The 22,508-nt window shown below is 39.2% G+C and overlaps 1 long non-coding RNA gene across 1 annotated transcript; it reads left to right on the top strand.

Moving 5' to 3' along the window:
• Window positions 1-59: 59 nt before the first annotated feature.
• On the top strand, window positions 60-13,369 carry LOC135976615 (uncharacterized). Its single transcript, XR_010593901.1, has 3 exons — window positions 60-1,404; window positions 8,120-8,295; window positions 13,236-13,369. It is a non-coding gene; the product is annotated as an uncharacterized LOC135976615 (long non-coding RNA).
• The last annotated feature ends 9,139 nt before the right edge of the window (window positions 13,370-22,508 follow it).

Raw genomic sequence — 22,508 nt, 5'->3', positions numbered from 1 at the left:
CGTCCCGGCATGCACCGCGCCCTGCCTCCTCTCCCGGCATGCACCGCGGGGAGCCCCTTCTTCAAGCATCTCCCAGCCCAAGTCTCAATATCTCCCCCATGCCCTTTCCCACACGCCCTATCCCCCACTTCCAGCCCACAGCCCACCCCCACACCCTTTCCCCTAGTATGTCCTTTCTGCCAGCCCCACACACCCCATCCCACAGCACACCCCCACTCACCCCATCCTCCAGCATCTACCAGTCCTACACACCCATCCCCCAGCAAATCCATTCCCCACACCCCATCCTCTAGCATCTACCAGTCCCACACACCCATCCCCCAGCAAATCCATTTCCACCACCCCAGCCCCACACACCCCATCCTCCAGCATCTACCAGTCCCACACACCCTCCCCCAGCAAATCCATTCCCCACACCCCATCCTCTAGCATCTTCCAGTCCCACACACCCATCCCCCAGCAAATCCATTCCCACCACCCCAGCCCCACACACCCCATCCTCCAGCATCTACCAGTCCCACACACCCATCCCCCAGCAAATCCAGCCCCAACCCCAGCCTCCAGCATCCCCCACACCGAGCCCCACACACCCCATCCTCCAGCATCTACGAGCCCCAAACACCTTCATTCCCAGACCCACAAACCTCCTCCCTATCACTCTCCATTCCCATCTCCACCCCACACACTCCATTTCTCAGCATATCCAACTCCCAGCCCCATAGAACGCCTGTCCCCTGCACAAAAGAGATAGGGTTGTCAGTTTGAGAGGACTATCTTGTGAAGTTTCACACAACTCTTCCCTGCCATGCCCACTCTCAACACCATCTCCCACATATCAGAAAGTGACTGCTCTAGTTAAGTGCATATTTTCAAGTAGACTGCCAGAGATGCATGTGCAAAATCCCAGTTTGTGTGCACATGTAGCGATAGATTTGCATCCAGCCATGGGCCCATGCATTTATTTATGTTTACTTACTTATTTGGATTGAAATTCAACATAAAAGAATGCCTAGCTGAAACTCTAGGCTGTTTCAAACATCCTTGACTGTAATTATAAATACAAGATGAAAATAATTAGGAAGGTCAAACTGGAGCATGGGTCACTACATAACAATTATTAGTCTGCATGCTTATTACAGATCAGAGCCTTCCATTTCTCACTTTACCATTAAGTCAGCCTCAGTTCTGTGAAAAGCCCACTCAGAGAAATGGGCTTTGCAGCATGCCTGGAAGAGCAACAGAGTTGAGCTATTTTGAACCAAAAGGGGAGTGTATTCCAAAGCTGAGGAGCCCTGGAGAATGCCCAACCAGCAGCTCCCTCCTTTTTGTATTGAGGGGCTCCAGCTCAGATGCCTCTACTGATCTCAACTCCAGCACTATGGCACGTAAAAAGAAGTATCTCAGGTAGGAAAATCCTAGATCATTTAAGACTTTATAGGTCAAAATCAATACCTTATATTTCACTTTGAATCCAAGAGGCAGCTAGTGCAGATCCCAGAGCAGTGGTGTCATGGAGGTTGCATGGTGCATGTCAAATAATGTGCTCATAAAGTAGTCACACATTTTTGTGCACTCATGTATACTTCCCAAGGGACAAAAAAATCAGGCAGACTCACAAAATCTTATTAGAAAAATGTATTCAAATTGGATTGAATATGAACCCTGTAGACTGAATACTGGTTCAAGGACAATAAACACAAGGTAATGATAAATAGCATTGTATTAAGTTGTGGGGAGGGTTCCAGTGGGGGTATTGCAGGGATCAGTTTGAGGTTCAATGTTATTTTTATTAACCTTTAATTAATGATCTGGAATATGTAGTTAAAATCATTTTAATATTTGCAAATGATGCTAAACTGAGAAGAGTTGCAAATACTTGTGAAGAGACAAATATTAAAAAGGGACACGAAGAGGGTAGCAATATAGGAAGAGGGTAACATAATTAAATCCACCGTGGAAAATAAGTCTTAAATAGTACAAATTTCTAATACCTATGGAGAAAAATAATTTGAAACATACACTAAATGGGAAGAAATCTGGGAAATAGTAGTACTGAAAGAAACTAAGGAGTGGTAGTAGCAGTCAGCTAGATCTGAGTTTGCAATGTGGTATGGCAATATAGTCATTGGAGGTAGCTGCTGTGCGGAAAAAAATCCCTAGAGCTAAGTCATCGCTGTTCCTTTCTGGTGGGTGTTGCATTTGGTCTCACCACGAGGAGATGGATTGGCATGATATGTTAATTCTGGCTTGTGTGAAATCTGCTGCTGAATCAGCAGTATTTTAACAAGTGAACTTGCCCTCAGGACCTAAGGTCACTAGATCTGAAAGAAGCATGCATATCATTCATGACCCTTACCTCCTTTTGATTTGAGATCTAGGGACCCGGCAAGTCTCAGCACATCCTGCTGAGATTCACTCATACCACCCTAGAGCAATATGAGAGAGTAATAATACTTGTCTGTGGTGTTATTGTAGCCATGTTGGTCCCAGGGTATGAGAGAAACAGGATAGGTGAGGTAATATCTTTTATTAAACCAACTTCTGTTGGTAGACAATCTGTCTGATCTTGTATTTAGCTTGGCCATTCTGGTTACCTTCACCAGACCTGAGGAAGAGCTCTGTGACGCTAAAAAGCTTGTCCCTTCCACCAACAGAAGTTGGTTCAATAAAAGATATTACTTCACCTACCTCGTCTCTCTCAGTAATAAAACTTGGCACTTACATAGCATCTTTCAGCCAAAAATCTCAAAGTCCTTTACAAAAACTAGTTGATTAAGTCGCACTACGTGCCTGTGAAGTAGGTAAGTGTTGATAGCTATGTTTCATGGAGGTAAACTGAGGCACGGAGAGATTGTGTGCCTTGTCCACTAGTTTCCTGCAAGTAAGTATCAGAAGTGGGCATAAAATCCATAAAAGCTAAGACCCAGTTCCCTGCTCTGCCCATTTACAATACTCCTTTCTCAGGATTTATACCCCAACAGCCAAATTCTGCCCTCAGTTACACCCATGCAATCCCCATTGACTTCACTGGCTTGCCTGAGTGTCAGTGGCAACAGACTCTAACAAAGGTGCTTAACAACATATCTTGTGTGGGTTGAATGACAAAGAGCTGAGCTGGTAATAGACAGAATTAGTGCAACTGCTTGCTTATAAATCATCAAGCTGAAAAGCAGAAAGAATCTTGTTATTACAGGAAATGTTATAGAGATATGAAGTCACTCCTGGTGTTGTCCGGCATAACTCCATAGTCCCACCCATTTTACACCAGGCCTGAATTTGGTCCATAATGTTTTCTAAATTATTGGTGCCCAGTAAATACATAAATATTATTTTTCCATGTTTTTAGTTGTAAAGTATACATTTTAAAAGGACTAAAGGCTCACTGCCATTTTCACAATCACACTTCTGTTTGAATATTTTTACCCAGTATTATTGCAAGTAACATATAAGATTATGACACAAGTAACTGAAATTAGAAAAAAAAAGTATCTCTGGTTTTTCGGTTTGTTTACTTTGGGCATTTGACAGCACTTTGTGCATAGTCAATTTCATGTTTCCCTGTGTATCATCAGTTAGTCACTTTCCCCTTTCACTTGTTTGGTCTTTCACATAGCAATAGGAAAGAGAAAACAAAATAAAAACAAAAAACAAATAATGAAATGTGATTATAAAACGGCTAAAATAGCAGCGTCACTTAGAGTAAGTGTAGAATACAAAGCTTCTTTTAACTTATTTTTTTAATTGAGTAGGTTGCAAACTGAGAGTCCCTTTTATGTTCTGAAGCCCCTTGTACTTTATACGCGGAGCAGCTGATATGACAACTATTTCCAAAGGCAATTCTAGGGATCCACAATGTACCAAAAGCATAAAGTCATTCACTATTACAGCTATGAATACTAGAACTAACAGTGAGCTAGATGGCATGATGGTTAGTACTGGCTTTGTATTGAGGAGACAGGAGTTCAAATCCTAACTTAAAGGGAAAGCAGTTTTGTGGGTCTGATCCTGTGCTCTATTTCTGTTCATCACAAAGGTGCATGGTTATTATTGTACAGTTCTGCATAACTGACTATTCTTGCATTCAGGAGAGCCAGGCTAGCAGGCATATTACAGGTCAGGTCTGAGATGCAAAAGCCAAGTTGGGTTTAATTAGTACTTGCTTTTGCTGTGTTTAGCTCAAGTCTCTACTATGAGTCACTCATTGGCTCAAAACTAAATGCATTCATGGGCTAAAACAACTAAGGCCTCAACCATTCAAAGAGCTCCTTGCAGTCCTACTCCTGCTGTCATGTGGAGCCTCATTGACTACCATGGAGCTCTGTGTGGATCTAATCGCAGGATTGGGCTTAATGTTAAAGTATATTGATTTCACTGTTGAAAGGGGCAGTGTCAGTTAAAAATAATGTATCAGAACAAGTTTCCTTACTTCTGTTAGTTATAACACCTGAGATTATTAACACTAAAAGGCTTTTAGACCAATTTAATTAGTCTAAATTTCCCAGCATGCATTTTTCATTTAATTTTCATTATTTACACTGTTGACTTTTTGTATTTCACTCATCTTGAGCAGTGAAAACAGATCAGTCATTTTTTTACTTGATTTTCATTTATGCTAAGGTCCCCTTACACTGCGTTGGCATTGCAGAAATGTCTTGAAGTGGGTGCAAATGTAATTTATACCTATTTTAAGGAACCTTTGTACTGCTAGATGAGTGTAAAAAAGAATGTTTCTTTTGCTTCTAGTCACTTCCAATTTCATGTTCTCATGCACTAGCAAGATGCTGCAAAGTTTGGGTTTCAAACAGTGAGAGGAATATTGATATCCAGAAAGAAAATATCTACATTGTTTGTTTGTATTTGTTTTTAATTTATGGAAATATTCAGTGTATATTTGTTTTTGTAAAACATTTTCACTGTAACTAAACTTAAATTTTTAGCCTAAGCTACATGACATTGCTCTTCTACATCCAGGATTTCTACTGCAGCTACATGATAGCAAATACTGTGCATTAACTCTAGGCATCCTGTATTTTAAAGAAAGCATTTGCCCACAAATCTAGACTATGTGGGTCCAGTTTAGACCTGATATAAACTGATGCAACTCCACGACTGACTACAGTGAAGTTACACCTACTAATATTAGGCCTGAATTTGACCCTACATCTATACTCCCACTTCTTCTCTCTTTTTACTACCCCATTACCATAGTATCTGAGCACCATGCAAAGAAAACAATATTTTTTCAGGAAAATCTTGAACATGGTATCTTCCAGTCAAAACATACCTTCCTCCTTCTACTTCCGAAGTAGTTCTCTCTAAGGTACAGGTGCGTGATATTCCAGAAACTAGCCAACCAAGAGAACTTGTTTTGGGGGGAAATTTCCCAACTTTTTTTCATGGCCAATGAAAAAGTCATACTGCAAACTCTGCAAAAAGAAGAACAGGAGGACTTGTGGCACCTTAGAGACTAACAAATTTATTAGAGCATAAGCTTTCGTGGACTACAGCCCACTTCTTCGGTATGTATCCGAAGAAGTGGGCTGTAGTCCACGAAAGCTTATGCTCTAATAAATTTGTTAGTCTCTAAGGTGCCACAAGTCCTCCTGTTCTTCTTTTTGCGGATACAGACTAACACGGCTGCTACTCTGAAACTGCAAACTCTGAGTCTTATTAGACATGGAGCAATATCTCATTTTAACCTCTTAAAACACTAACCATTATCTGATATCATGTTTTTCATATTTAAATATTCTAAGTAAATCTTAATGTCTATTTTATATTACGAGTCCAAGGGTCATTGGCTCAGATTCTAGTGGTATAACGACAGGCTCTTAGAAGTTGCATAGGCCCAGATCCTCAGAAGATTCATTGAAGTAAGGAGCTTAAATACCTTTGAGGATCTGGGCCTAAGAGACTTGGTCATGGTCATAGAGAGAGTCAGCACAAGAGCCAAGGAATGGACCGTGAACTTCTAAGCATTCCTGTCTCCTAAATTTGTCCTTCATATCCCTCTAAAAGTGACATTGTTTGTGACACTCATAATATCATCAGATAGTGGGAACCAGTTTTTTCATCCTGTGTGATCTTTTAGAATGTCAGCTGAAGAAACTGGAGTTAGCTTTCTTTAAAGCACCATCTACATTTATATTCCTATGGAAAACCTTAATAGATAGACTCCACACTGATATTAAACTAGAAGCCCAAGTGTATCAAGTTCAGTGGGTGTGGTCACAATTAGCTAAACACCTGACTTTCTGTGACAAATGGCTCCTACTCCTTTATATTGGATGATAATCTATTAATGGCCCCTCAGTAACAAACCAGGGCTCCCTGCTGTCCAGAAAGTGATATAATCATGTTAATAATACAAAGAACTGATACCATCAGGCTTGCCTGGAAGGATTGTTTGTCCCAGCAAGTGTATTCAGTAAGAAAGACTAGTAACGGGAACATACCAGGAATGAATAATTGGAACTTCACTTTAAGGTTAACCTTACACAGTAAAAAAATTAATGATTTTTGAAATACAGAGTAAGACACTAAACAGAATTTAAACCACAAACCTGTAAGAGAAGGGATTCTCTGGAGATGCTGCATACAGATATAAAAATCATATATATACTTGGCATGATAAAAACTGTTTGGGGATCTTTAAATAAGATTTTTCAAATTAAATACTGTAAACAACTATTTTGTAGGAAAACATTAATAGCCTTTCCTTGATTATTTAAAATATAGCTACTCTGTAAGGATGCATTTCAGTATTACTTTAAAAACTGCCATGAGGCACAGATGGCTATAGAGTACAAAGTTAGTTCCATTGTACAAACCATAAAGACTTTTTCTGACAGTGTTTTAAAGATCAAACAAGTCTCTTTGGGCTGAACTTCAGAATGTCGCCAACAAAATGGAGGTTTTTTCCAGTGACAGTATCGTATTTGCTATGGCCATCACTTGATCTCATTGTTAAATTGGATCTGCCCATTACATTAATTGCAACCTGTGTTCAGGCACTTTGAAGAAAGAGAGATTGAAATTTAGGATTAGAACTAATGCTGTAAATCAAAAGCATATATATATATATATATATAGTTTTGTTTGGAAAGAATATTTGAATTAAAATGGTGAACCTGGTTTGGAATTTTTGAGAATAATAACTCTATATCAAATATTGTTTGAGGTACACATCCAATAATATTTTACACTTTTATCTAAGAATCCCAAGGCACTTCACAAACATGGATTAAGCCCCTTGAAACCCTTATGAGATAGATATTGTTATCCCCACTTTACAGATGGGGAATCTGAGACACAGAAAGATTGTGACTTTTCCAAAGTAAAAGTAGGCAGCAGAGTTGGACGTGTCCTGACTTCCAGTCATGTGTTCTAATAATAAATCACACTTCTCTGTAAATAATGTGAAACTAAACTACTCAGCTTTACCTTCCTTGTAATTTTCATTATTTAATCTTGGTCTGAAACAAACTCCCAAATCAAAACACTACCTAATTTTGGAATAGATTAAAACCTTTCATTTGGTCCCTAAAATGTATTTTAATAATTGGCAAAAACATGATCTCAGATTAGAATACCCTCAAATTCTGAGTTGGTATCAAGATCCAAATGTTGTGACTAGGGCCCCTCTGTTGTAATTTGTCTTCATACTATTCCTAAAGTAAATGTTTACAGATTACACAGCCATGCTTCAGAATGATCTCTTCCTCATTGTATTTTATACCTTTCCAGACATGCATAGCCTTATCTATTACATTGTAGGTGTATTTTTATATATTTTAAAAAATTATTGCAGCAAAATAATTTGTGGTTGACGATCTAGCTTTAGATTTACAATAAAATCGAAGGAAATACATAGATTATAGATAGTTAATCTATGTATTCCCTTCGATTTTATTGTAAATCTAAATTGTAATCTATATATATGATCTATTGTAATCTACGTGGTGGAGAATGCGGGCAGGCACTTGGCCCCTGGAACTGAAAGGAAATTGAGATAGCAAAAGAGAAAACAAAAGCAGCTATAGAAACAGTTATAGAAACAGAAGTGTTAGCTTGCAAGGTTTATCTGATGGAACCCTCTCTTGCTTTTTTTACTGTGAAGAAACTGGATGGAGGAGATTGCCTGCCTGTTGGTGACACAACAGTAACTGACCCCCGTACTTCTCATGGGTGAACAAAATCAGCTGGAGGCCCAATGCCAGCAACAAAAGCAGTTCCTGAAGTACCTTGAAAAGTGGGCTCCAGGGAGTCTTGCTGGTCCTTGAGAGGATAGCTCAGGTAGGCCTGATCCTGGGTTGGTGAAGTTGACCTGTGAGGTGTTCCTCCACAGCTTTGTGCAAGTGGCCTGTGCTGCTACTTGGCAGGAGTCAACTTGGATGGCCAGAGTGGCATAATTTCTGTCTTGAGAGGCAGAGGCAACATAACAAGCCTTGAACAACAAGTGGTCTAGCTCATATCATGAGGTAACAGATGCCAGACTGAGACTGACTCTGAAGGAATGTTGTCACTGGTTTTGGGTTAAATTGTTTCCACAGGGAGTACACCCATGTGTAAGTGGTGTAACAGTTGTGGCTTTGAAGATAAATTCCAAGGGTTGTGAATTCCTGCAAAACACACTGCAAGAACCTTTTACATTAAATTCTATGGGAAAAAACCAGTTAAATGGGACATTTTGCATAGCTCGAAGAGTAAGCCCTGATTTAAACCACAAGAGAAGCCACTAATTACCGGTGAGTGAGAAGATGAGGAAATCCTCATTTTATGTGATATATGTTGGTGACAGAGGTAATGACACAGGTAGACATGCCCATTGACTCATTAAATTGAATGGTGAGACATTGCTAGACCTTAATTTTCCCTGTGTCTGTACATGGACAGCTAGTTATGACTATATTTGTGTTACAAGAATTTATTCCCTATCTAGAGCTAGGTGAGTATTAATCCCATAGACCAGGTCAATGTAGGCATCTCTGAGCAGACTCTCTGACGTCTCTGTATTATTTCACCATACCAAGATGAATACACCACAGTGGGTGGGGTGACATTTCTGTCTCATGCCAACGCCCATTTCTGCGGTGCATCAGCCAGAGAAGGCATACATTTGCCATTCTCTGTTCCGCTGCTGAGTCTCGGCCTGTAAGGGGCACCAGTAGCAGGGACTAATATATGCTTTCAAGCAGGACACAATGTAGCAGTTAGAGAGACAGAGGCTTTCCAAAAGATAACATTTATGAATATTTTAAAGATACCAAGAGTGGCCTTCCTGAAAACAAGAGCATCGCTTTACAACAAAACCATTATGTCCCACCTATTGATGAAGAGATGTTATAGGGTAAAAATTGTTTGCCATAATTAAAAAGCATGGAAAATGAAATGGAAAAGACGGATGATGGTCTTGTTGCTAAGCCACAGTACTCAGTGAGCTTTGTAGCACCACAGAGGATTGGCAAATCCAGATTCTAGCAAACTAAGAAGGGGAATGAGTTCCAACATTGAGGACCTGCAAATGGACCCAGTCTTGTGCAGTCTTCACTCAGCCTAGTGGAATTTTTGACCGAAGTGAACTCATTTTCAAGTTCATAAAGAATGCACAATCACATTACTTTCAAGATGTTTTGCATTTTGGTACAAATATTTCGTAGCCCTCTATTCCACCGTGCTTATAGCCAAGGCTAATGAGCCCTTGCTATGTCATAAATGGCTCATGCAAACAAGAATGTATTTCTTTCTTTCTTTGCCTTGATTGAACAGCTTGCATTTTGTGACTATGATCTTTTGGTTATTTTTTTTTTTTAATCACATGGTGATTCAGAATCTGCAAATTGTCTTTAAAGCTAAAGGACAAAGGTCCCGCACAAATAGTGTTTCATTAGCTTATCAGCCCTATTTTATTGTTCTTGCACTAGCAAAGGACTTTATATAAACTTTGCTGCTCACCTTTGAAGTACAACTTTATCTAGCATCTGTAAATCTGGCTCATAGGGTGAGTCACCATTCATCTCCTGTCTCCTTTGTACTTTGGTGTTGTGGTAAGCTCTTTTCTGCTACATTGCAAAGTTCAGCCTCCTTTGGCACCAGTACTGTGGAATGTCATTCCTACAAATGTTGGAAGTATGTATTTATTTATTTATTGGTGACACCGTGAGATCTGGAAGCAAACATAGTGTCCTTGACAAAGCTTTTCATGTTTAGTATAAACTGTAAACATTTATTTCCATACATTAAGAAATTCACTTAGGCTAGGTCTACACTACCCACCTGAATCGGCGGGTAGAAATCTATCTCTCAGGGATCGAATTATCGCGTCTCGTCGGGACGTGACAATCCATCCCCGAATCAACGCGCTTACTCCACCAGCGGAGATAGGAGTAAGTGCCGTCGACGGGGAGCCTTGGAGGTCGATTTTGCCGCCGTCCTCACAGCGGGGTAAGTCGGATCTGATATGTCGAATTCAGCTATTCGCGTAGCTGAATTTGCGTATCTTAAATTGACCCCCCTCCTCCCCCCCCGTAGTGAAGACCTGCCCGTAGTACATTCAGACATCTATCTACAGTTCTTATAAGGAACTAAAATCCCAACATGAGATGATATATACTATTTAAATAAGTTACTGGCGGAAGTTCTCTTTCAATTATGCTTAAAAGAGCACTGTCAATGAATTTTAGGCCAAAACATAAACTTGTCAAAAAATGAGGGGAAAGGTGGGGGCATAGAAGATCTAACATGAATTAAAATTTCATTTAACATTTCTATTAGCTGTGGGTGTGACCTATGATGGGGTATACTTGTGTCAGTTGTGCTTATTTTGCATGTTACATTATAGTACATGTTAGTATCCAGATTTATATAATTTGTGTATGTTGTTGTACCTTTCTGCTTCCTAATTTATGAGCCCATGTACTTACCTCAGAGCAATAGCCTCAGTAAAATCAAGTTCAGTATGTTTCAGCCATACAATTTGGCTGCATCTCTGGCTTGGCTGAGAAAATTGGTGGTGCTCAGCTTAGTTGCAAGAAGCAAATGCCATATCATGAACTTTCAACTGACATTTGGGATGACTAGATCAGTTTAGTAGTTAAAATATTTTTCAGTGGACTGCCAGACCAATCAAAGAACTATCATAGGGACAAAAACAATGTCTCTTATATTTAACCATTCCCTGCAATAGCATACCTGCCAATATCCTCCAACAGAAAAAAGTAGATTTCAGATTTACCTGCACAGTCATTTATTTCCATACATTAAGGCACTGGTTCCCATTTTAAAGCATTGCTGTAACAAATCCCAGTGTAGAGAGATAACTGCATGTGTCTGTGAGGAGACTGCAGTGTTTGATAGGTGCAATATACAGTCTGTAATTCCAATACATAAGTAAAAATGAAAATCTTCCATTGCATATTTCCAAAATTATTCCTACTGCCTTCACAGTTTTTAGTTTTATAAAATAAAGTTAACACCATCAGTGACATGCAAAGCTCTGTTAATAAAAAGTACAGTAAAGCCACATACATGCACAAACACATCCTGGTTTTTAAACTAGTTAGGCATTCAGTTCTACTTGTAAAATATATGTGCAATTATGCTGGTAATTTGGGCATGCAAATACTATGGATGTATATGTAAATTAGGTAATCGTAGCCTCAAATGGCTAATTAAGGTCATTTGTGGGCACAGGTACCTGATTTACATAATAAAATCACTCAATTGTGGAGCTAGCTTGTTTAAAAATCAGACACCCAGTGTCTGGATAGATAATTCCATAATCCTAGCGTTATATCTCTGATCGCATGACCAGTGAAGTTCAACATAATCTGAACTTTCTGAATAAAAGTTAGAAAACAAGGAAGTACAAGTCTTCCTTGTATTTCAGTGACATTTTTTTTCAGTCAAATGTACACATTTAACAAGCACATGAATTTTAAATAATTTTAGTCAGAAAGAGGTGAACCACAGCAGGTTGGCCAGATTGTTATAAAAAGTGATGCATCATTAATTGTTTGTCATAAGAAAGAAGGTAGTGTAACATTTACTAGTATGGGAGGAAAAAGTTTTGGAGGCAAATAATTCAAAGCATGTTAGCGTGAGGTAGTAGTAATATCAGGCTAATATCACAGCATTCTTAATCCATAGTTATCCCAGATTTGGATTGAAGTACTTTCTGGGTTGTTTCACACCCGCCCCCGTCCTTTTTTTTCCCCAGATCCTTTTCATATTCTACTGTTTACCTTTGGTCACAGTGGTTTTCCCTTTAATAGGTCCAGGTTTAAAAGGAGACAGATACATTTTTCTGTTGAATATATCTTTTTGTTGAATGAGCATAAGACATCATTAAAAATACAGCGGATGTGTTGCATATTTTTTCATTCTTTAACTCACATTGCTAATTATGGTAACTCATAATGTGTGTGCATTGCTGCTGCGGCCGCCATCCAGAGTCCCTTGTAAATTAATTTCAGTGGGTTCCTTTCCTAGAAATAATAAAACAATGCAGGTGAAATTAAATGAAAATGCTTCCATTTTATGTAATTATTATTCAGAAAAGGATAATTTCAGTTTAAAAAATATTTGCTTTTCAATTCCAACACATTGCATTCACTCTGATAATAAGTGTTGTTGACATGTTATTTTTCATAATTTTTATTATCTTTTATTTTATTGTTCATGGGCCTTAGGAATCTGAAATCTGCTGTCAAACTGAAATTTTCTTTCCTCCAATAGACTTTCAGCATACACACTGATTTGTTATTGCAGGGTTGCCAGGACCTGGCTATTAGCAATCATGTTTTAAAGCCGGGGACCGCTATGCTAGACACTCTACTAACACAGAGGTAGACATGGTCCCTGCCCTGAAGAGATTACAATCTTCCAGTCATTCCCTGGGTGTTGTGAACCCAGAGAGAACAACATAATGCTGGTGCAGGAGAACCAGAAAGATAAATTGACTGGGAGTGAAACTGATTAACTTAGTTCCAATGCTCTAGCTGAGTGAAATGAGAAAACTGAAAAATAAATAAATACAATTCAATAATCTGAAGTGTTGCTAGTAAAACGGGCAAAGATATCTTGTTTATGTAGAAAGAAATTTTATTTATGGAACAATGTTGCATAAAGTTTAAACTAAATCCACTGTTGCAGTATAGTAGATCTGTAGACAATAATCAACTTTTCAAAATTGCTATATATATCCTTGACATAACTGTCTTTCTTACTCTTCTCAGAAGCAGCACAGGGCTTAGCTGGCATAAAGACTGAATTGCTTCTTACCCCAGAGAAAGGTGATCTTTGCAGCTGAAGTCATTAGTAATGTAACAGGAAATTCATCTTGCAGATACTAAGATCTTCATGTAGCCTGGTGAGTAGTCCACCTGAGTGGCAATTTCTAACCTTTCTTATCTCCTAATTTTCTCAAATACAAATATTTATTGCCTGAGAATGAAGAGAAAATGAATGCCCTTTTCCTGACCTTGAATGTCATCTATTGTTATTTAGCAAATGCACCCCCTCCTATTGTAAAAGATTGATAGTCAATTAAAATATTAAGTATCTGCAAAATTTTGTAGAAAATAAAGGATAGCATTTTCGAAACTATTTTCTTGAAAAACAGTATTGTAAATATCATGTTGATTTATCACTTTAAAAAAGATTTGGGGTACTTTTCAAAAGAAATGGACCTGAACTAAAATTTTACAGATCTGAATACCCCTGAATGTAGTCCCCCTAAACATTTGTATAGTTCTCTTCTACTTCTGATATGAGTGTTATGGGCCTGACTAGCAGTTGTTACAGCTGTTGAAAATATGCAGTAAGTGTTCACTTCTCTTCTATAGACTGTGCTTGTCAACTTTTTAAAAAATGGTTCAGATTAGGCTATTTTTCCTTCTAATCAAGATGTAGTATCTATGAGAATAGTGAAGGTTGCTGTCTTGTCTGCCAAGAGCTAGGTGATTCACAATATGTTATGATTCACAAACATAGGACATACCAAGCACAACCCTTGCACAAATACACGTACACACACCCCGTAATGAAATTATACATTTGGCACCGCCTTAAAATGAAGTTTCCTGAAAATTAAAATGTTAATTAGCTATGCTGCTATTTGAATATCATACGACCTACAAATTACATGCTTTGGTGGAATTTGGCCATTCTTTGTAGTGTATCCAATGGACAAACAGTAGTAAGCTTAGATAGCCTTTTTCACTTGGGTTTGAATCTCTGGAGTACAGTTCTAATTAATATAACATTGCCGAAAACATGTGCTGAAGGAGGGCCTCTCTGAGACCCAGCCGTCATTGTTGGCCCTTTTTAATCAAATGAATTGAAAGTTGCAAAGGAAGAAAAAAATCTGAGTGCTTTAAGCCATTGTTTTTGCAGAAAATCTATGGAGTAAAAAGTCCAGTGGGGAAGAGAAAATCGCTGGTCTCAGTAATTTACCGTCAGAATGATAACAGCAATGGGAATGGGGGCTTATTACAAATACAAGGCTATGGAGGAAACTAAGTTGGCTGCCTGGGAGAGACAGAGATAGAGATAAAAAATCTTAAAGTCTATTACAGAAATGTTTCTCCTAAGGCAACTGGGGGAATTATTGGCTTATGTTTATTGTAATTCTCTCATCCTCCAGATACATTTTTCCCAGCATTAGATTTAACATATAAAAAAAGAAGAGCAAATTGGGGGAGAAAAAACAAACAAAGAAGTCTTTCTGATACATTCTTTTGAATGTGAGAATCTAGATAAAGGATTGTTTTCTTAGCTACATAAATCATCTGAGATTGTACTGAAAATGGGCTCATAACTTGAGTGGTATTGTAAAGAAAGAGAGTAGTTGACTCCCCTGATATGTTTCTTTATGGTCTAGCACTTTACATGGATAGAAAAGGCACTTTAGACCTTCTCTAGTGAGTGAAATGATTTTACTAGACTTTCTAGTTTTACTTTTATATTTACAGAGGTGGCAAAAGCCACTGTACCTTATGGATTCAATAGTTCAAGGGCAGCGATTATAAATGATCATGGCAATAAAATAAGCTCATTCTAATTTGTTCTAGTTCAAACCAAAATGTCTGTTACTCAAATAAATAACATTAGGAAAAGGGAGCAGCCCTGTTGAATACCACCAGAGAACAGGAATGCAGGATCAGATAGTCAGGTTTGGGAGTATTGTCTAGCAATTAAAATGTGAACTAGTGTGATAAATGTGATCGTGGTTCCATGAGGTTCCTTTGGAGGATAGGATTAAAATTCAAAATGATCTGGACAAACTGGAGAAATGGTCTGAAGCAAATAGGATGAAATTCAATAAGAACAAATGCAAAGTACTCCATTTAGGAAGGAACAATCCTTGCACACATACAAAATGGGAAATGACTGCCTAGGAAGGACTACTGCGGAAAGGGATCTGGGGGTCATAGTGGATCACAAGCTAAATATGAGCTAACAGTGTAATGCTGTTGCAAAAAAAGCAAACATCATTCTGGGATGTATTAGCAGGAGTATTGTAAGCAAGACATGAGAAGTAATTCTTCCGCTCTACTCCGTGCTGGTTAGGCCTCAACTGGAGTCTTGTCTCCAGTTCTGGGCTCCACATTTCAGGAAAGATGTGGACAAATTGAAGAAAGTCCAGAGAAGATCAACAAAAATGATGAAAGGTCTAGAAAACATGACCTATGAGGGAAGGTTGAAAAAATTGGGTTTGTTTAGTTTGGAGAAGAGAAGACGGGGAGGAGACATGGTAACAGTTTTCAAGTACATAAAAGGTTGTTACAAGGAGGAGGCAGAAAAAATTGTTTTTCTTAACCTCTGAGGATAAGACAAGAAGCAATGAGCTTAAATTGCAGGAAGGGCAGTTTAGGTTGGACATTAGGAAAAACTTCCTAACTGTCACAGTGGTTAAGCACTGGAATAAATTGCCTAGGCAGGTTGTGGAATCTCCATCATTGGGGATTTTTAAGAGCAGGTTGGACAAACACCTGTCAGGGATGGTCTAGATAATACTTAGTCCTGCCTTGAGTGTAGGGGGACTGGACTAGATGAAGTCCCTTCCAGTTCTATGCTTCTATGCCTTGATCTGCTAATGACTGTGTTACTTTGGGCAAGCCTTTTAACCTCTTTGTACCTCACTTTCCTCACCTGTAAAAAAGCTTAAATTTTTAGTTCATGTTTATAAAAGCAAGTTTGTTTCCATGCTTTGATAGACAGCACCATAGAAATTAACAAAGTGTTGAAAAGTTCTTTTAGAAATCAGTGACAAAACTCCCATTGACTTCAACTGTGGTAGACAGAGTCATTAACTAATTGGTCTCTACTTCAATTTTTTTTATAGTAGGACTTCAACACGAATACAAGTTCTACTGGCTCAAATGCTTTCTCAGCATCAAGTCCTAAATGTATGATTTACCACAATCAATAACCTTACTATCTCAATATGTATAATTATAAAGAGACACATTGAAATATGCAAATTTTTTGGCCCTGATAAAAGAACCCTTTGGATTGATTCTAAGGATGAAATTCTCCTTGGTTCTATAGTGTATCCTCTGTACTCTGGTATAGCTACAATCAGTGGTAGGCAGTAGTTAGAATGCTTATTACATAGTTTCAGTTTATAAGTATTAAAGATATTATTAAGTGGGTAATAGTGAGACTGTCTCAGATAGTTTCAATATATTTGTGTTCAATACATTATTGAATAAATTGAGAGAGACACGGTGCGGTGGTCTCAGCAGCAGAATGAACACTATGAACACCAGAATTCTAACCTCATTCTTAACACTGATTATCCGTGTGGTCTGTCCAGTGGTGTCCAGCATCCAGCTATAACTAGGGGCAATATTTGACACTAAAATTATAAAAATTACAGAGGGGTGTTGTGATTAGGCCTAATTCACTTATGTTTGTAAAAGCATATTCAGACCCGTGGTTGGAAATTGTTCTAATGCATAAAGAGAGCTCTTATTTAAAAATGTCTGATTGAGAGGCAGATTTAATAATTCTTCAGAAATGAGAATCAACTACTCTTGGGTTCCTCGATAGAATCCCGGTGGGATACATTTGGCTTGGAGAATTTTCTCTGTCCCCATTTTCAGGCTTCCTCGTGTTATCTGTGGTCACTTCTTTATCTTGTATGGCAGATTTTTCATTAAACAGGCTCTGTGAAAGCTATATTAAATTAGATCATTTTTGACATTTTACAGCACAAGACAATACAAAATCTTTCCTGAGCTTTCTGATGGGTTACAAAGTATAGGATTTATTGATGTCATATGTATTGATTGAAGGCATCCAATATAGAGTACACTTCTAAAATGTATTTATTGAGCTGCACTTTTCTTTCTTTGTTTTAAGAATTAGTTTTCTATTTTAAGGAGGTGTTTGGAAAAACCAAAAACAACCGAAGAGGTAGAGCCTGACAAGTCAGAGAATGAAAATTATGTAAATATGAAGAGTATGTATCATCTCTTCAGTTGCAAAGTCATTTCTCCCAATATAGATATTGCTTAGGATTCTGGATAAACGATTCAATTATTTTACCGATTTGTGACATTGAGTAGGGGAATGAAGAGAACTCATCAAACAGATGATTGCAGCACAACTTTAAAAGATATATCTTCCATTTTGGATAGAGTTGGAAACTCTGCTTTAATGACGTTATTGTGTTTGTGAGAAGTGACTAATTGACAGAAGAAGTGCAAGAAACACCTCTAGGGGAAACTAGTTTGACAACAAGGCACCTAGTAAGAAATTTAATTATGACCAGCATGAGTAGTAGCACAAGTGGGGAGCAACTTGTGCGGGAAGCTAGGCACATACCTACTTGCGGCTGTAAGAGGTTCACAGTCGGCTCTGTCCAGGAGGCCAGCACCAGACTTACACATCTCTTAAATCCCATCCTGAGAGCTTGTCTCTGAAGCGTGAATGTACATAATTGCCATTGGCCATCTGCCCTAGAGTGATTCAGACAAGAAGTCAGACAGGCCAGAGAGTGCTGCTAGGATCTATCTAGATGAGTTAAGAAAAACCCAACAACTATAAAAGTGAAATCTGTTTTTCCCTTACAACCTTGGCTTGCCATTTGTGAGAAATAATTTGACTTTCAAACAGCCCAACCCTGTACCACGGAAGACAATTTATGTCAGTTTTGCCATTGACTTTCACGTTACTAGGATTGGGCTCTAAGTGAGAAATCCTAATGTAATAGTCCAAATGCTGAGAAATGCCTCTAGACAATCCAAGCAACAGCAAGATTTCTTTTTTTTTTAAACTGTCTTTATTTAGAAAGTTTCAGCAGGTGTACAAATCCTAGCTATGTAAAATCACAGACAATACAATGATAATTACAACAGTGAGCTTGTGTTTAGAGAAACAGTATATTATAATACAATCAGATCTCTCTATTTAATAGGGTGTTATTATAATACAGAGTGAGCATCTTTAAACTACCCCTGACATGTCGTTTCTAGTGGTTTTATTACATTGAGTGAATTCTCTGATTACACATACTTAACAAACCAGGCATGTCTATCAAATGTTAATAGTCAAAAAAATTAGACGGATGAGCTGGATTTTTTGCCGGCAAATGTACTTGGAGCATTGAATAAATGGTAACCGAATGTCTAAGTATCTCTTTGTCCTTTGTCTATTTTGCTGGGTATGTCATTGCTGCATTCATTTTTCCATCACAACCACCTCTCATAGTTTCGAGCCATTCATCTAGAGTAAGACTAACAAGATTTTCATTTGAGAGAATGACACCACACCCTCAAAACTGGGAGGACCATTTTTTCTTGTTGGACAACCAGATTTGAAGTCTTAGATGCCCACAAACAAATTATCAAGAAAAAAAACCTCCCTGCCTGATACTCAGGAGTTTCTCACTGAAAGCCCCACTCAGTCCATTAGAGTATGTTACCTACTAGACCCTTACATGTGCCCCCTTAGATATGTGATACAGATCACCTTTTTTCAAGATTTCATGGAATTTTTTCCTATGAGTTAGTCCTTCTGTGCCCCAATTAATTATGTTTGTCTCCTCTGTGATTTGTTTGGTACTCAGAAATCAAATATAATCTATTTTAGATTTTTCTATGGTGTCCGCTGCTGTAATGTCTAAGCATTAGTCTAAAGGGATGGCAAAAATCTGAATGGTTTCAGAGCGGTAGCCGTGTTAGTCTGTGTCAGCAAAAACAACGAGGAGTCCTTGTGGCACCTTTGAGACTAACAAATTTATTTGGGCATAAGCTTTCATGGGCTAGAACCCACTTCATCAGATGCATGAAGTGAAAAATACAGGAGCAGATATAAATACATGAAAGGATGGGAGTTGCTTTACCAAGTGTGAGGTCAGTGAAGAAAAGGACATTCAGGGATCATCCTAGTTCTCACAGAGCATAATGTTTTCTGGCTATCTTAAATAGTTGTCCTGAAGTAGTACTACATTATGCTAGGCAGAATCCTGTACACTTAATGAGGTGCTTTAATCCCTATATTCTAGGAAAAGACCTTGATAGCATTATCAGTCATTACTTACACATACTGTATCTATTATAGTGTAGAGATCTATTCTTGTACCACTAGGTGAGTTGAATGAAAACAAACTCTTAAAGTGATCGGCAGCTTTGTGTGTGCATGCTCCTGGCTCAGTGACTGCCAGAGAACACCAGAGACAAGAAGCCCCTACTGAGCAGGGCTGTGAAGAGACACAATAATGAAGAGCAGAGGGGGCAATATTGGGTCTGATCCTGTAAGATGCTGAGCGGCCAGAGCTCTCACTGAAGCTAATGGAAATTGCAAGTGCTCAGCACCTCTCATGGTCAGTACTAGCAGCAGCTACATCAGATAATAGTCTGTACACGCTACCATAGGCTCTGATTTCCCCTCTGTCCCGTGGGTGCTCAACCCCCACCCCTGCTCCCGGCCACACCCCCACTCCACCCTTTCCATGAGGCCCCACCCCGCCCCGCCTCTTCTCATCCCTTCCCTGCCCCCATTCCAACCCTTCCCCAAATCCCCGCCTCTTCTCCACCTCCTCCCCTGAGCGGGCCACGTTCCCGCTCCTCCCCCCCACCCGAGCATGCTAACGCTGCCAAACAGCTGTTTGGCGGCAGCCGGGCGGGAAATGCTTGGGAGGTAGGCGGAGGAGGAGGAGGTGGGGCGGGGGGGTGAGGGGAGCTTGGCTGCCGGTGGGTGCAGAGCACCCACTAATTTTTCCCCATGGGTGCTCTAGCCCCAGAGCACCCACAGAGTTGGCGCCTATGCACGCTACTGAAATAGTCCTAAATGTTTATTGAGAGTTTCAGTCCCCCCTCTTTGCCCCACAGTTGCTGCCATCATTGTCCACGACAGCGAACCTTTAAATCCTGTTAGATAAAAGCAACAAGAATCCCACTGACATGTAACATGGAGGAAATAAACCACTCGTAATGCTAAATGTCATGCTTGGAAATGAGCCTTGCACGTGTTCAGCAGCCCTTTACCAGTTGAAGATTAAAAAATAATGTGAGGGGATGCATCACCAGTCAGAAAAATAGAAAGCACTCTCCTCGCAAAAAGAACCGAGCCAGCAGAAAGCACTGGCAGGATCTCTGGGCCAGTGAGCTGTTACCTAGTAGCTTAGCAGTTCAGTCTCTGGGAGATACAGTCACAGAGCACAGGAGAGCAATAGATAGCTGTAGCTTGACATTTTGGCACCTGAAAGAGAGAATTAAATAAAATCACTGGCTTTTAAAAAAAAATTAAAATGTGTGTGCTCCCATCAGCTGTGAGGCATAAAAGAGAGCAAATTAAAGTCAAACAAGACTGTAAAGCCCCCAAACCAGCCTTGTGGCATGGGATTTACCATACAGGTGTGGCTAGAGTGGCCAGTGGTAGTATGGCTGCTGGGGGAATCCTGCTGCCAGATAGGAAGGGGGCTCATCTATATGGCTAGAACATCCATTTCTATCAGATCCTTGAGATCTGTGTGGCTTGGATTCCTGACTCATCTACAGATCCTTGATTCCCTCACCTATGAAGGGAACATTTGTAGCGAACTCTGCAAGGTGCATGTTGTGATGAGCTTGTAAGTTTTATTCATTCTGCTCACCCATTAAATGTCAAGGCCTAGATCTTCCAGACTGTCCAAACTGCATTAAGTGCAAGACCAGGGGATGGACCTCTATGCATCTCGAACGCCAGAGCTGGCTGAGGATTGGGCCAGTCCCCAACAAAGTTAGAGCAATATCAGAGCTGGTCCTAATTATGACCAACTGATCATAGCTTTGAAGGGGCCATTTCAAAAGCTGGGGATTGCTGAAGCATAGGGACTACGGCTGCTGTATGCTGTAAATTCTCATAGGCAAAGGCAATCCTATGTGGTTTGGGTCCTCCGGCTTTATAGTTCTTTTGTGATGCCAGAGGAGGCTCAGGATCTGGCCCATAATCAACAAAATTCAATGCTGGTATAACTTTTTGACTTTAGTGGAGTTACAGAGGACATTAATTTGGCCTGATAGGAGGATATTTAAGCTTTGCATTTCTTCAGCAGGAAAATCATCAAGAACAGAAAAAACAGAGGTGAGAAAGTCTCTTGGTCGCTTCTAAGAAATCATGTAAAGCGTGTATGACAGCATTTTTTCTGGTACAGGTTTGCATAGTAGAGAGACATTGCTCAAAGGTAGGCATAGAAGCTGCCAATACATGATCTCTCAATGGCAAGAAGTGATTCCTGATACCTTCTCAAGAGTAGATCAAAGAAAAGCATACATTTGACTGAAATAAGGACATTTTTAACTGGGAAGGCACCCTAGCTTTACTAATTTAATATGGCTACTTCAAATAGTTTCTCCTACCTTCAAACTAGAAAAAGAGTCTTTCCATAATTATGGCTGTGTTAAGATAAGTGACAAAAAAGCTACAAAGGATAAGTAGGCTAATTCCAGGGAAGCATAGGGACTTGGAAGCTCACACAGCCACTGTACTTTGTAAAAAGATGATAGCACTTTATTTAAATGTCTTCTTGTGAAATCTAACTTGAACTTAGGTATGTTATGGGTGAGTAAAGGCATTTGTTTTTCACCCCTGCTGTGCTATCCGTGACTTGGATACTGTGCCTATGATAAAAGCGTAAAAGGGATATTTAAAATGACAAATCAGCAATAGAACTAAAGTCTTTCTTTCTTTCTTTCACATATGCTTTCAATAAACTATATTAATATACATACGTATATAAAATTAAGTAACAATACATTTACTCACACACACACACAGAATATCCATGAACTGAACTGATCATAACAGACTGATGACAGTCTTCAAATATGTTGACGTGATAGGTCTGTTATAAAGACTACGTGATAGGTCTGTTATTAATCTGATTACTTCTCATACTACCTTCAACGGACATGGAGAACAATTGATCACCATCAATTGTTCTCCATGTCGCTGAAGGTAGTATGAGAAGTAATCAGCTTAATCTGCAGCAAGGGAGATTTAGGTTAGATATTAGGAAA

Source organism: Chrysemys picta, chromosome 19 (genome assembly GCF_011386835.1).
Source record: "Chrysemys picta bellii isolate R12L10 chromosome 19, ASM1138683v2, whole genome shotgun sequence".
Taxonomy (NCBI): domain Eukaryota; kingdom Metazoa; phylum Chordata; order Testudines; family Emydidae; genus Chrysemys; species Chrysemys picta.
The sequence above is the reverse complement of the archived record's forward strand: the minus strand, read 5'-3'. Positions and strand labels throughout refer to the sequence as shown.